Genomic DNA, 13,347 nt, shown 5'->3' on the forward strand with positions numbered 1-13,347 from the left:
ATGATAATATGTCTTGGTGTTTTTCTTTTTGGATCAATCTTAAATGCGGTTCGATGAGCATCTTGGATAGATATCCTTTCGTCTTTCATGATGTCAGGGAAGTTTTCTGTGAGCAGGTCTTCAACTATTCTCTCTGTGTTTTCTGTCCCCCCTCCCTGTTCTGGGACTCCAATCACATGCAAGTTATTCTTCTTGATAGAGTCCCACATGATTCTTAGGGTTTCTTCATTATTTTTAATTCTTTTATCTGATTTTTTTCCAGCTATGTTGGTGTTAATTCCCTGGTCCTCCAGATGTCCCATTCTGCATTCTAATTGCTTAAGTTTGCTCTTCTGACTTCCTATTGCATTGTCTAATTCTGTAATTTTATTGTTAATCTTTTGGATTTCTGCATGCTGTCTCTCTATGGATTCTTGCAACTTATTAATTTTTCTACTATGTTCTTCAATAATCTTTTTGAGTTTTTCAACTGTTTTATCAGTGTGTTCCTTGGCTTTTTCTGCAGATTGCCTTATTTCATTTCTGAGGTCATCCCTGATCTTTGATCTATTTTTAGCTAGTTTTTGTGCATGGTGTGAGGTATGGGTCTTGTTTCATTTTTCTGCTAATGGACATCCAGTTATTCCAGCACTATTTCTTAAAGACACTGGCTTTTCCCCATTTTACAGACTTTGGGACTTTGTCAAATATCAACTGTTCATATGTGGATGGATCTATGCCTGGATTCTCAATTCTGTTCCATTGGTCTATGTATCCGTTGTTGTACCAGTACCAGGCAGTTTTGACTACTGTGGCTATATAATATGTTCTAAAATCAGGTAGTATGAGGCCTCCCACTTTTTTCTTCTTTTTCAGTAATGCTTTACTTATCCAGAACCTCGATCGCTTCCATAAGAATTTGGTGATTTGTTTCTCCATCTCATTAAAACATGTCATTGGAATTTGGATCGGGATTGCATTGTATGTATAGATTGCTTTGGGTAGAATAGACATTTTTGCAATGTTAAGTCTTCCTATCCATGAGAAAGGTATGTTTTCCCACTTATGTAGGTCTCTTTTGTTTTCTTGCAGTAGTTCCTTGTTGTTTTCTTTGTATAGGTCTTTTACGTCTGTGGTTAGATTTATTCCTAAGTATTTTATCTTCTTGGGGGCTACTGTAAATGGTATTGATTTGGTGATATCCTCTTCAATGTTCCCTTCGTTGTTGTAGAGGAATCTAACTGATTTTTTATGTTTATCTTGTATCCTTATTCACTGCTTAACTTTTCTATTAGTTTCAGTAGTTTTCTTGAGGATTTTCTATGTGTAAGATCACGTCATCTGCAAATAGAAATACTTTTACTTCTCCCTTACCAATTTGGATGCCCTTTATTTCTTTTTCTAGCCTAAGTGCTCTTGCTACCACCTCCAGCACAATGTTGAATAACAATGGTGATAAAGGACATCCTTGTCTGGTTCCCATTCTCAAGGGGAATGCTTTCAGACTGTCTCCATTTAGGATGATGTTGGCTATTGGCTTTGTATAAATGCCCTTTATTATGTAAAGGAATTTTCCTTCTATTCCTATTTTGCTGAGAGTTTTTATCATGAATGGGTGTTGGATGTTGTCAAATGCCTTTTCTGCATCAGCTGATAAGATCATGTGATTCTTGCCTTTCGTTTAATTGTTTTTCTAATGTTGAACCATTCCTGCATACATGGTATGAATCCCACTTGGTCACGGTGAATTATTTTCTTGATATGTTGTTGAATTCTATTGGCTAGAATTTTGTTGAGGATTTTTGCATCTAAGTTCATGAGGGATATACGTCTATAATTTTCTTTTTTGTGGTGTCTTTACCTGGCTTTGGTATCAGGGATATGCTGTCTTCATTGAATGATTTTGGGAGTATTCCATCCTTTTCTATGCTCTGAAATACCTTTAGCAGTAGTGATGTTAACTCTTCTCTGAAAGTTTGGTAGAATTCTCCAGTGAAGCCATCAGGGACAGGGCTTTTTTTGTTGTTGTTTTTGGGAGTTTTTTGGTTACCTTTTCAATCTCTTTTGTTATGAGTTTATTTAATTGTTCTACTTCTGTTTGTGTCAGTTAAGGTAGGTAGTGTGTTTGCAGAAATTCTTCCATTTCTTCTAGGTTTTCAAATTTGTTAGAGTACAATTTTTCATAGTATTCTCTTATGATTCTTTTAACTTCAATTCAGTCTGTTGTGATATTGCCTGTCTCATTTCTTATTTGGGTTTATTTGCTTCCTCTCCTGTTTTTCTTTTGTTAGTTTGGCCAGTGGTTTATTGATTTTTTAAATGTCTTCAAAGAACCAGCTTTTGGTCTTGTTAACTCTTTCAATTGTTTTTCTGTTTTCTATTTCATTTAATTCTGTTCTAATTATTATTATTTGTTTTCTTCTGGTGCCTGAGGGTTTCTTTTGTTGCTCTCTTCCTATTTGTTCAAGTTGTAGGGATAATTCTTTGATTTTGGTCCTTTCTTGTTTGGGGATGCATGCATTTCTTGCTATAAATTGACCTCTGAGTACTGCTTTAGCTGGTCCCAAAGATTCTGATAGGAAGTGTTTTCATTCTCATTGGATTCCATGAATTTCTTTATTTTGTCCTTAATTTCTTCTAAACCCAGTAGTTTTTGAGCAAGGTATTGTTCAGTTTCCAAGTGTTTGGTTTCTTTTCCTTGTTTTTTCTGTTATTGATTTCTACTTTTATGGCTTTATGGTCAAAGAAGATGCTTTGTAATATATTGATGTTTTGGATTCTGTTAAGGCTTGCTTTATGGCCTAATATGTGATATACCCTAGAGAATGTTCCATGTGTGTTGGAAAAGAAAGTATACTTGGCTGTTGTTAGGTGGAGTGTTCTGTATATGAGGTCAAGTTTGTTGATTGTGACATCTAGATCTTTTGTGTCTTTATTGAGCTTCTTTTTGGATGTTCTTCCTTCAATGAAAGTTGTGTGTTGATGTCTCCTACTATTACTGTGGAGCTGTCTATCTCCATTTTAGAGTTTGTTTTATGTATCTGGAAGCCCTATCATTGGATGCATAAATATTTAGTATGGTTATATCCTCCTGGTATGTTGTTCCTTTAATCACTATATAGTGTCCTTCCTTATCCTTTGTGGTGGATTTAACTTTAAAGTCTATTTTGTTGGAAATTAATATTACCACTCCTGCTCTTTTTTGATTGCTGTTTGCTTGATGTGTTTTTTCCATCCTTTGAGTTTTATTTTGTTTGTTTTTTAAGTCTAAGGTATGTCTCTTGTAGGCAGCATATAGGTGGATCTTGTTTTTTTATCCATTCTGCCACTCACTGTCTCTTTATTGGTGCATTTAATCCATTTACATTCAGTGTAATTATGGATAGGTATGAGTTTAGTACTGTTATTTTAATGTCTTTTTTTGTGCATTGTGGACAGTTTCTTTTTGCACTTAATTTTTTGTGCTGAGTAGTTTATCTCTGTATATTGTCTCTTCTTGTTTTCCATTGTTGTTGATTTTGTTTTTGCTGAGTCTTTGTGTTTCTCTTGTATTTTGTTTTGATGTGTAGGATTGTTACGCTCCTTTGTGGTTACCTTAATATTTACCCCTATTTTTCTAAGTTTCAGCAAAACCTTACTCTCTTTATATGGCCTTGACTTCATCTCTATATAAATGATGTTTAACTACATTTTTTAGTCTGCCTTTATTGATTTAATATTGTCATCTTATACATAATGACATCGCTGTTACCCTGTTTTAGTGTTTTTTCTTCTTGATTTATTTTTGTGATTTCCCTACGTGGGTTGATATCTGGTTGCTCTGTCTTGTGTTCTATTCTTGGGTTGATGTCTGATGTTACTGATTTTCTAACCAGAGAACTCCCTTTATTACTTCTTGTAGTTTTGGTTTGGTTTATGCAAATTCCCTAAACTTCTGTTTATCTGGAAATGTCCTAATTTTGCCTTCATATTTGAGAGAAAGTTTTGCAGAATATATGATCCTTGGCTGGCAATTTTTTTTTCCTTCAATGGTTTATATATGTCATCCCATTGCCTTCTTGCTGCCTGGTTTCTGCTGAGTAGTCTGAGTTTATTCTTACTGATTTTCCTTTGTAGGTGACTTTTCGTTTATCCCTAACCACTCTTAAAATTCTCTCTTTTTATTTGATTTTGGTAAGTTTGATTATAATATGTCTTGGTGACTTCTGTTTGGGATCTAACTTATGTGGGGTTCGATCAGCATCTTGTATAGATACCTTCTTATCTTTCATGATATCACAAAAGTTTTCTGCCAACAAATCTTCAACAATTCTCCCTATTCTCCCTCCCTATTCTAGTACTCCAATCACTTGTAGGTTATTTCTCTTGATAGAGTCCCACATGATTCTTAGAGTTTCTTCATTTTTTCTTATTCTTTTATCTGATTTTTATTCAAATATATGGGTGGCAAGTTATTAATTCTGACTTCCATTTCCTCAGTTTTGCTCCTCTGACTTTGTATTGAGTTGTCTAATTCTGAAATTTTATTGTTAATCTGAACTTCAGATTGCTGTCTCTCTATGGATTCTTGCAGCCTATTAGATTTTTCGTTATGTTCTTGAATAACCTTCTTAATTTCCTCGACTGCTTTATCTGTCTGTTCCTTGGCTTGTTCTGCATTTTACTTGATCTCCTTCCTGATCTCTTGAAGAGTTCTGTATATTAATCTTTTGTATTCCACCTCTGGCAATTCCAGGAAAACATCTTCTTCTGTAACATTCCTTGATTCTTTGTTTTGAGAGCTTGCTGAAATGATCATGGTCTGCTTCTTTATGGATTCGATATTGACTGTTGCCTCTGAGCTATGTATAAGTTATTGTATTAATTTATGTTTACTTGTCCTATAGGGGTGCTATGAATTGGAATCGACTTGAGAGCACTGGGTTTTTTTTTTTTGGTTTACTGTATCCTAGCTTCTTGCTTTGTTTTGTTTTGATATGCCCAAATAGGCTGCTTGAGTGAGCTAGCTTGGTTACTTGTGCCTTTGAAGTTCTAACGTCCTGTCACCAGGTGGCTAGAACTGTCACCAGGTATATGAACCCAGGAGTCCATTCACTCTTTTTTGTATGGATTCAGCCCATGTGTCCAGGTAGCTGGTCACCAAGTGCGTGGTGCAGGCTCTGTCCTACAGTCTTAGAGGGGCAGAGGTGTTTGGTGTAAGCATAGGTATCTGGTTGCAGCAGGGTGTCATGCTCTGAGCAAGGCAGGGGGCTGACAACCATCCCCTGAGTGTCTGTGAGGAAAGTGCATACCTGTTCCCTCGAGTGCACAGGTGGGTGGGTTCTGCAGCTGGACTGTAGGCTTTTGGTTGTAAGGACTGGGAGGTACCACTTATCCTTGGACACCTGTCATGGGTGGTTAGGAGGCATGGGTGGAGCCACCAGTCCTCAGGTACTTGATGTGTGTAGGTGAGAACCCTGTTTAATAGGCAGAGTGGTGTGGAACATCAAAAACCCACCTCTCCACCACACAGTTGAAGTCAGATCTCAGGCACATACACCATTGCAGTCTGCCAACAAGGCCCTAAGCTCCTGAAATGGGCCCACACAAGTCCATGCAGCAGTGAAAGGCATTCAAACTCTGTGGACCATCAGTGCCTGGACAGGAGCCTCTTCTGCCCTGAGTTCCCAGCTTAGGGGAGCTGGCAGATTATCTTTCCCCCCAATTGTTAATTTATTTCTTCTCTAAGGCCAGAAGAATGGCTCAGGGTATGAAGCAGAACCTATCTCAGACCTTGGAAAATCAGCAGCCACTGAAACAAAATATAAGTACTTGCAGTAAATTAACACAAGTACTTATATTTTGCCAAGAGCACTGTTCTCTGATTCCAGAGACGTGAGAAGACTGTGCAGCTCACTGTCTCTCCCTGAGGAACCCATGTCCCAAACGCTACACTAGCCCTGCAGTGGTCATGCCACCAAGAGGCACTGGTTCCTGCCGAGTCAGGTCTAGCAACTCCTCGCTGTTTCTGAACCATCTCTCCCTCCTCCTGCTGCCCAGTCCAATTTCCTAACTTTGCCTTTGATATTCAGGGCCCCTACTTGCCATATATATAATCACTTCACTTGTTTTTTCAGGTCTTTGTTGTAAGAGGGATCACTGGAAGCAACTGACTGCTCCACTGTCTTGGTCCCACCTCCTGTCTGTCTTTTTAAGGCTTTATGTTGCAGACCCTTCATTAACGAGGACTTGTACCCTGCCATCAGGATACTCTACCCACAAGAAAGGAAGGCAATTGTTGATATAGTCCTATCGGTGGAACACACTGATCTATGTTGCCTCAGCCTATTAAAAATTAAATGATCAAATACCCTCCAACCAGTTCTCACAGTTTCATTAATTTTCTTGATACTAGAACGTAATGATGGAAAGGGGTAAGTCCCCAGGTGCATTCGAGCTCTCAGAGGATCAATCATGAAAGGAAAGAAGGAAAAAACAGACTTTCCTGGACAGAATTTATTTCCTTTTATCCAGAAAAAAATCAATAACCCATAAAGTTTAAACAGTGGTTTGTACTAAAACATTTTTCATAATAATTAGTGTTGAGAGAAAAGGTGATCTTTTGTTTGGATGTTTTCTAAGAGGTTAAAGTGGAGAGGTTAAAACCAAACCAAATCCATTGCCATCAAGTCAATTCTGACTCACAGTGACCCTAGAGGACTCAGTATAGTGCCCTATAGGGTTTCCAAGAGCACCTGGTGGATTCAAACTGCAGATTTTTTTGGTTAGCAGCCATAGCTCTTAACCACTATGCCACAAAGTTTTCCATGGAGAGGTTAATGCTGGATAAATACTACTGAAAGTACATTCCCCGCAGGAGCTGTTTCAATTGCAAGGTTAGGGGGCAAAGTCAGTGCCCCTGCCTTCAGAATGAAATCTGAGGAAAGGCTCTCCAGCAGACACTTGACCTGCTCCTGGCCCAGTTTGATCTTTTCATCCAGCTTTTGCTGTTCAGTGTGGAGTGCTGACTTCATTTTCACAAAATGCTGGTAGTCCTGGAGTTTCTCCTCCAAAAGGTAATTGGCCTATACGTCCAGCACCACCTGCTCTCTTCGATGGAGGTTGTCCTTGAGCTGCTGGGCATCCCACTTCTCCTTGAGGTAGCTCCATTCTTCATTACTGGCATCTTCCCCAAGGCCACTAAGGATGTTCTCAACATGGACCAGGCACCTCAAGAGGGAAAGCAGCAGGTTTACCATTTTGTCCAAGTCCCCTATGAACATCTTGTATTTGTCAAACTCATTGGGCTTGCAGCGCTTACGGATCAAAGCCTCTACTTTCTCAAGGCATTACTGAGCTTGACGTCCATCAGCAGACTCCCTTTCACTTTCTGAAGGGTGTCAAGCTTGTGCGTGAAGCTTCCCGTGAGTTCTTCCTTCTTTTCATCTGCCTGCTCCCCTTTCTCATTCACCTCTAATGGTATATTTTCAGTTTTGTTCAGAAGCTCAGCGTTGGATGCAGACACACTGTAGTAAGCAGGACAGTTGACCAACATGCCCATCATTTCCTTTTCTTCACTCCTCTTATCTTTGCACCCTGGGCAGTTGACAACTCTCACCATGGCCTTTCTCTTTATGTCATTTTCCATCATCAAGTTAACATCTCGGGGAAACAAGCCTTCCATCAGGTCCATAGTTCTCTTCATTCTAGAGTCTGAAACCAAAATATTTGCCTGAGATTTGTCTTGGTGGACAATTTCTTTGGCTAAAGGCTCTGTTCTGGTGTCTTTTAAGATCTTCTGAATACCAGCACTGATTTTCTTTTCTAAGCCCTGAGTTCCACTGACTGGATCGTGAGTGAGGCTTTGGGTCTGAATGGGAGGCGGCTGCCCTGGACTTAGCTGTGTGCCAAGAAACCCAGCCAGCTGGGGCTGGTCACCCATGATGGAGGGTCAGTTGGTCTCATTGGCCCCAAAGCCCTGATAGAAGCTTGGAGTCTAGAAGCCAGTATCTGACTACCCACCAAATGGGCTACACCAGGGTCTGGTCTTTCTCTTGAAGTCATCATCTTGGAAAATTTGCTAGAGCTGCTGGTATCGTGGTCCTCGTAAGCTTCTCTGTCCAGCTGTGCCTCACACACAGCTTGGGGAGAGGAAAGTCATCCAAGCTATTCACCAGGGTTTCCAGGCTCAGTGGAGAGGGTGGAGGTGGAGGAAGAGCTTCAAATGTGGGGCTAGAACTGGTACGGGTTGCAATTACTTCACAAACACTTCATTGTCATAATCTTCCCGAGGTGGTGGGGAAGCCTACAGGACTGACTTGGATAATGGAAGGCAGATCCTCCCTTGACTGCTTGGGGCCCCAACAGGTGTATCTGGCTCAAAAGTGCTCTTTAGCTTGGAAGACTCTGCTGTTTTTTATAGTTTTCAAGTTTACAAACTCTGGCGACAATGGTTTCTCAGGAAGACTGTCCTCTCAGACTGTGCTTAGGCCCATTTTACTTAAGGAGGAGGAGGTAGAAGAGGCCTCTGGGGCAGTGAGAACTTTTTCTTCATCCTCTTCTCTATCCCATTCTCTGGGCTGATGGATTCCAAGCCTCTGGAACTTGGAGACTGGGTCAGGCTGGGACTGTTGTTTTGGAGGGGTTATTGCAGGGGTGCAGAGTGAAAGAGGCTGTCGTCCTTCCTGACTGTTCTTCTCAGCCTACTGGTCAGCAGCAGCCTGTGAGCAGTAGGTAGAGGACACAGTGGAAGTCAGAGCGGAGCTGAGTGGGGTCTGTGGTCCCGCCCTGGTGTCTGTAAGATGGTCTTGCATTCCTGCTGGTAGTGGCCTGGGACAAGGTGTTCTGCTAGATTGTCTGTGAGGGTCCAGGGTTCACTGGGAACTGAGGGGCCACCAATTGCTCTGTAGCCTGCGGTAGGATGGTGTGTGAACAGTGGCTTCTTACCAAACAACTGAGTGACCTAGATCCAGTGCCAGTCAAGGAGCATGGATCCTTCACAAGAAGACTGTTGTCCCACAAAAGCATATCCTGGTGCTTTTTGTCTATAGTGGGAGATGACCTGGACCACATGTGGGCAGGAATAGCCAGGACACTGGAGCACTCCAGCAGGTCTTCAGCCGACTTGAAATTCCTGGTCCTCCTGAGTGTCCTAGCCACTCTCTGGGGGCCCCAAGGCCCATAGTTGGCCCCACCCAGCAGCTCAGTCCTGTTAGGCTCCTTTGATGCCTGGCAGTCCCCTCACTGTCATTCCCAGTTAACACAACTACAATTCAAATTTACGGACAAATAACTAAAGCCAAAGATAAAGAAACTAAAGATTTTTACCAACTTCTGCACTCTGAAATTGACTGAACATGCAATCAGGATGCATTGGTAATTATGGATGATTTGAAAGTAAAAGTTGGAAAAAGAAGAAGGATTGGTAGCTGGGAAATATGGCCTTGGTAAAAGAAACAATGCTGGAGATGGCATGATAGAATTTTGCAAGACCAACGACTTCTTCATCTTAAATACCTTTTCTCACCAACATAAACAGCGACTATACACGTGGACCTCACCTGATGGAATACACAGGAATAAAATTGACTTCATCTGTGGAAAGAGATAATGGAAAAGCTCAACATCAACAGTTAGAACAAGGCCAGGGACCAACGGTGAAACAGACCGTCAATTACTCATAAGCAAGTTCAAGTTGAAATGGAAGAAAATTAGAACAGGTCCACGAGAGCCAAAGTATGATCTTGAGTATAACCCATCTGAATTTAGAGACAACTCCAAAGACCAGATGAGTTGTGAAATGACATGGAGGACATCAGACATGAAGAAAGAAAGAGGTTATTAAAATACAGGAAAGAAAGAAAAGACCAAAATGGATATCAGAATGGACTTTGAAGATTGCTCTTGAATGTCCAGTACCTAAAGCAAAAGGAAGAAATGATGATGTAAAAGAGCTGAACAGAAGGTTTCAAAGGGCAACTCAAGAGAAAAAGAATTATAATGAAAAGTGCAAAGATCTGGAGACAGAAAACCAAAACGGAAGAGCACACTCAGAATTTCTCAAGCTGAAAGAGCTAAAGAAAAAGTGGAGCCTCGAGTTTCAATATTGAAGGATTCTACAGAGAAAATATTAAACATTACAGGAAGCATCAAAAGAAGATAGAAGGAATACAGAGTCACTATACCAAAAAGAATTGGTCGACATTTAACCATTTCAGGAGGTAGCACATAATCAGGAACCAATTGTACTGAAGGAAGGAACAAGTCCAAGCTGAACTGAAGGCATTGGCTAAAAACAAGGCTCCAGGAATTGATGGAATGCCAATTGAGATGCTTCAACACATGGATGTGTGCTGGAAGCGCTCACTCCTCTATGCCAAGAAATATGGAAGGCAGCTACCTGGCCAACTGATTGGAAGAGATGCTTATTTATGCCTATTCCCAAGAAAGGTCATCCAAATAAATGCAGAAATTATTGAACAATATCATTAATATCACATGCAAGTAAAATTTTACTGAAGATCATTCAAAAGTGGCTGCAGGAGTATATCGATAGGGAACTGCCAGAAATTCAAGGCAGATTCAGAAGATAACTTGGAACCAGGGATATCATTGCTGATGTCAGATGCATCCTGGCTGAAAGTAGAGAATACCAGAAAGATGTTTACCTGTGGTTTATGACTACAAAGAAATTCGACCATGTGGATAATAACAAATTATGGATAGCTTTGCAAAGAACGGGAATTCCAGAACACTTAATTGTGCTCATGAGGAACCTTTACATAGATCAAAAGGCAGTTGATCAAACAGAAAAAGGGAATACTGTGTGGATTAAAGTCAGGAAAGGTGTGCATCAGGGTTGTATTTGTTCACAATGCTTATTCAATCTGTATGCTGAGCAAATAATCCAAGAAGCTGGACTACATGAAGAAGAACGTGGCATCAGGATTTGAGGAAGACTTAGTAAAACTTGCCTTGTGCAGATGACACAACCTTGCTTGTTGAAAGTAAAAAGGAGTTGAAGCACTTACTGATGAAGATCAAAGATCCCAGGCTTGAGTATCAATTACACTTCAACATAAAGAAAACAAAAATCCTCATAACTGGACAAATAAGCAACATCATGATAAATGGAGAAAAGATTGAAGTTGCCAAGGATATCATTTTACTTTGTGCCACAATCAACACCCATAGGAGCAGCAGTCAAGAAATCAAAAGACACATTGCATTGGGCAAATCTGCTACAAAAGACCTCTTTAAAGTGTTGAAAAGCAAAGATGTCGCCTTTGAAAACTAAGGTGTGCCTGACCCAAGCCATGGTGTTTTCAATTGCCTCATATGCATGAGGAAGCTAGACAATGAATAAAGAAGACCAAAGAAGAATAGACATTTGCCATTGAATTATGGTGATGACAAAGAATATTGAATATACCATGGACTGCCAAAAGAACAAACAAATCTGTCTTGGAAGAAGTGCATCCAGAATGTTCTTTAGAAAGAAGGATGGCGAGACATCTCACATACTTTGGACATGTTATCTAGAGGGATCACTCCCTGGAGAAGGACATCATACTTGTTTAAGTAGAGGTTCAGCAAAAAAGAGGAAGACCCTAAATGAGATGGATTAACACAGTGGCTGCAACAATGGGCTCAAGCATAACAAAGATTGTGAGGGTGGTGCAAGACTAGGTAGTGTTTCGTTCTGTTGTGCATAGGGTCGCAATGAGTCAGAACCGACTCAATAGCATGTAACAACAACCCAACAATAAAGGGCATTTATACAAAACCAACAGCTCACGTCATTCTAAATAGAGAGACTCAAACTGTTTACCTTGAGAACAGGAACCAGACTAGGATGCCCTTTATCATCACTCTTATTCAACATTGTGCTGGAAGTCCTAGCTACAGCAATAATGCAAGAAAATAAAGTGCATCCAAATTGGTATGAAAGAGGTAAAACTATACCTGTTTGTGGATGATGTGACCGTATACCCAGAAAACCCCAAAGCATCCAGAAGAAAGCTACTGGAACTAACAGAAGATTTCAGCAAAGTCACAGGATAAGAGGTTAACATACAAAAATCAGTTGGATTCCTCTGCACTGACAAAGAGAACTTCCAAAAGGAACTCAGCAAATCAATGCCATTTACAATAGCCCCCAAGAAGATAAAATACTTAGGAATAAATCTAACCAGGGATATATAGACCCTATACAAAGAAAACTACAAATCACTACTGCCAGAAACCAAAGGAGACCTACCTTCATGTTCATGGATAGGCAGAGTCAACATTGTGAAAATGTCAATACTCCCCAAAGTGATCTATAGATACAATGCAGTCCCAATCCAAATTCCAATAGCATTCTTTAAAGACATGGACAAAAAAATCATCACATTTATATGGAAAGGGAGAGGCCCTATGTAAGCAAAGCATTAAAGAAGAAAAGAACAAAGTAGGAGGCCTCACACTACCTGATCTCAGAACCTATTATACAGTCACAGTAGTCAAAGCAGCCTGGTGCTTGTACAACAACAGACACATAGACCTATGGAAGAGATTCGAGAACCCAGATGTAAATACGTCCATCTATAAGCAGCTGATATTTGACAAACCATCAAAGTCTATTGAAACGGGAATAGACAGTCTTATTAACGAATGGTGCTGGCATAACTGGATGTCAATCTATTAAAAGAACGAAACAGAAGCCATATCTCACACGATACACAAGAACTAACTCAAAAATGATCAAAGACATAAATACAAAACCTAAAATCACGGAAGAAAAAATAGGGACAACACTAAAACCCACTCCGTCAAATTGACTCCGACTCATAGCGATCCTATAGGACAGAGTAGAACTGCCCCATAGAGTTTCCAAGGAGCACCTGGTGGATTAGAACTGCCAACCTCTTGGTTAGCAGCCATAGCACTTAAACAATACACCACCAGGGTTAAAAATATATGGCATAAAAAAAAATTATACACTATAATAATTTGCAGACCAGAAGATAAACTAGATAACTAGGTGTACCTAAAAATTAAACTTATGCTCATCAAAAGACTTCACCAAAAGAGAAAAAGAGAACCTACAGACTGGAAAAAAATTCTCGGCTACAGCATTTCCAACAAGGGTCTAATTTCTAAAATTAGCTGCCTGAATGTCTCCTTTGGTGAAGTGTCTGTTCATATTCTTTGCCAATTTTTTATTTGAATTATTTGTCTTTTTCTTATTGAGGTGTTGAAGTATTCTATATTGTTGGTGTTGTTAGGTGCCGTAGAGTTGGTTCTGACTCGTAGCGACCCTATGCACAACAGAGCGAAACGCTGCCCGGTCCTGCGCCATCCCCACAATCGCTGTTATGCTGGAGCTCATTATTGCAGCCACTGTGT

General features: G+C 40.1%; 1 pseudogene; it reads right to left on the reverse strand.

Annotated features, from left to right (window-relative positions):
• Positions 1 to 6,646: 6,646 nt before the first annotated feature.
• The window catches only part of LOC100663975 (protein Shroom3-like), a 28,326-nt pseudogene continuing 21,625 nt past the window's right edge, over positions 6,647 to 13,347 (reverse strand).

Source organism: Loxodonta africana, chromosome 4 (genome assembly GCF_030014295.1).
Source record: "Loxodonta africana isolate mLoxAfr1 chromosome 4, mLoxAfr1.hap2, whole genome shotgun sequence".
Taxonomy (NCBI): Eukaryota; Metazoa; Chordata; class Mammalia; order Proboscidea; family Elephantidae; genus Loxodonta; species Loxodonta africana.